A 2674-nucleotide genomic window follows, 5' to 3' on the forward strand; every position below is an offset into this window, starting at 1 on the left:
AACAGTCCATATGAAGGACAAACCAAGCAGTGGGTGAAAAAGTACCCGACTGAAACAGTCCTGTTAGGAATCAATGATATTTATGTTAACGAACTGAACTAAGAGTACAAACTTCAGTAAATGGAGTCGGGACTTGTCTGCTGTTTTCAATCAGTAACACGAACTAAGGTCCAGTTCAAACCTGAACGATCTCCTGGAAACATAGATTTTTCCGATGTCAGTAGCTCTGCGATCGCTGTTCAGACGAGGCCGCCGAAGACGTCGAACCCGCTGCAGTTTCCATGCCGGGTCACTAGATGGCGCTGTGATTTTTTTGTATTTGAACACCGCACACACCCAAAGACTTCCGCCGTACTCCATGAGACGTCAGGAAGTCGGTTGGCGGTCACTTGGTGGCGAGACGTTCGTTTTCAATCACACCTTTTATCGTCCACGAGACGCTCGGATCAGAAGCTCCTCCCTCCTCCTGCGGCGTTAAAACACCTTCTCAGCTCTCCTGTCCTCGTACAGATTTTTGCTTCCCTCACTGCGACCAGACGTGTTTATTAAACCGACTGAGATGCCGTATTTGACGGTGGACAGTAACGAGCGAACAAAGGGGACGTGTCCCTCACGCCGCCTCAGCCACGACGAGCCGCCTGCGTCTCCGCGGTCTTTTTAAGCTCACAGGTTTCTAAGTTTCTGCTGGAACAGCCGTAAAGACGGCTGGATTTCCTATCAGCCTCCAGCTGCTTCCTCAGAGGAGCAGCAAAAACAAAATGGCTCCATTAGAGCTCACCGGCTTTTCCCTCATAAACAAACTTCTGACCAATCACACGACGCCTGGCGCAAACCGGACCGGGGCCTCGTGTCCAGGAGAGGTGAACAAAGTCGCTACGAGCACAAAAATGACCCCCATTTTCATCGTTCTTCTAAAATGTCGCTGATCCACTTTAGTCTTGGCGCTGCTCAGGCTAGCCGTTAGCTCGTCGGTCTGTCTCAGAACAAACTTAATTTTTCTCCAAACTGACGTCGTTCAAAGATCTACAACGGGGAAGATATTAATTGTTCAAAGGTTATCCGCAGAACCCCAGCTTCAAAAAATCTAAACTATTCCTTTAAATTAGGTCTTAATGGTTTAGTTTAGCAAAGTTCCCCGGTGGAGCAGCGTTCGGCTAAACGGCCATGAGTAGGCAAAGATGGACACCGGGTTGTCTGCAGCCACTGAACAATGGCAGGGCTGAGCACGCACACACACACACACACACAAACACACACACACAGTCTATTGTTTCAGCCGCCAGGCCGTTAGCGTCTCAGTCAAGAGCTCTCCTTGCTTTGTGTTTTCGTATGAACACGATTTTATGTCCAGTTTTCTTGTTCTCGTTCACACACACACACACACACTCTCACACACACACACACACATTGTGAAGCTTTGAAGACGTGCAGGAGTGCATGAGAGAGGATGTAGCTCGGTGGTGGCGGCGGCGGCGGTTGGGGGGTGGAGGTTGGCGAGGGGAAAAAAAAAAAAGTTTGGCCAACTCTCCGAGCCAGAGAGGTCACAGGAACAACACCCAATCCCAGAGCGGTTCCCATGGAGACGAGTGTGGCTGCGCACAAAGAGGGCGAGATAGAGTGATGAGAGAGGGAGAGAGGGAAAGGGCAGGCCGGAGGGGGAGGAGGGGGAGGAGGTGTCGGCGTCAAGGTTCAGTTGGTGTGAGCTCGCGGGAGAGCCGTGGAGGGCGCCGTCTCCACGTATGGCGGTGCCGTGGCGCTACAGGACCCGACCATTCCTCCAACCCCACCCCCACCCCCTCCCCCCCTCTCTGCTCGAGTCCCGGGCGGCGTGCAGAGGTGGCGGAGCCGTCCAGTAATCGTCCACCCTCTTTCAATTGTGTTTTTTTTTTTTTAACGTATCAGAGCTAATTAGCGATCATCTGATCCTCACCGGGAACAAAAACGCACAACGGATTCCACCACGACGAAATGGAAACGGCATGTTTTAAGAACTACGCGCGCCCCAAGGTTCCACAGCTCCTCTCAGCAGCTCCGTTATCAGTTGTTGGCCCACTCTACTTCTTTCTTTTACAATGTGCTTTATAATCCAGCCAAATGGTTCGAAAACAGTTAAATAAAGGTTTGAGTCAGATGCTCGACCGCTTTTATATCTTAGTTTGGATCTTGGAACCCCTCGGGGAAACGGTCGGGTTGACCGTGAAGACGATGAATTCAGTCAGACGGGGGCAGAAAGATTTAAAACTTTAAAAAGTTAGCCGTAAAATTCAAAAAGCCAGCGGAGAGATGCCAAGACGGAGTTACGTCTTCAGCCTTTTTATTTTATTTTATTTATTTTTTTTAGTAGTAGCAGTTAAAAGACTAAAATGCAGTTTGTAAAGAAAGCGAAGACGACAGATTCGGACCAACGTCCGGAGCGTCGTGGCGGTCTGGAAGTGAACCTTCGCAGGGTTTTTGTCCCGTCGGCAGCCGCTGATCTGTTCATTCAACCTAAGAGAGCAGCCAAACGGCGAGCAGAGCAGAGCGTCAGAGCCGTGCTGCTCCGCGGTCGCTGTTTGGCCCCCGAAGCGGCGAGCTGACCTCGGCCTGTCGCTGGAAACACTTGAACCCTTTCTGAGCCGAGGACGTTGACCATTAATGAGCGTTCCTGCCCTAGTTTCTTTTCCTGTCGATGCAA

The sequence above is a fragment of the Kryptolebias marmoratus genome, linkage group LG7, assembly GCF_001649575.2.
Source record: "Kryptolebias marmoratus isolate JLee-2015 linkage group LG7, ASM164957v2, whole genome shotgun sequence".
NCBI lineage: Eukaryota > Metazoa > Chordata > Actinopteri > Cyprinodontiformes > Rivulidae > Kryptolebias > Kryptolebias marmoratus.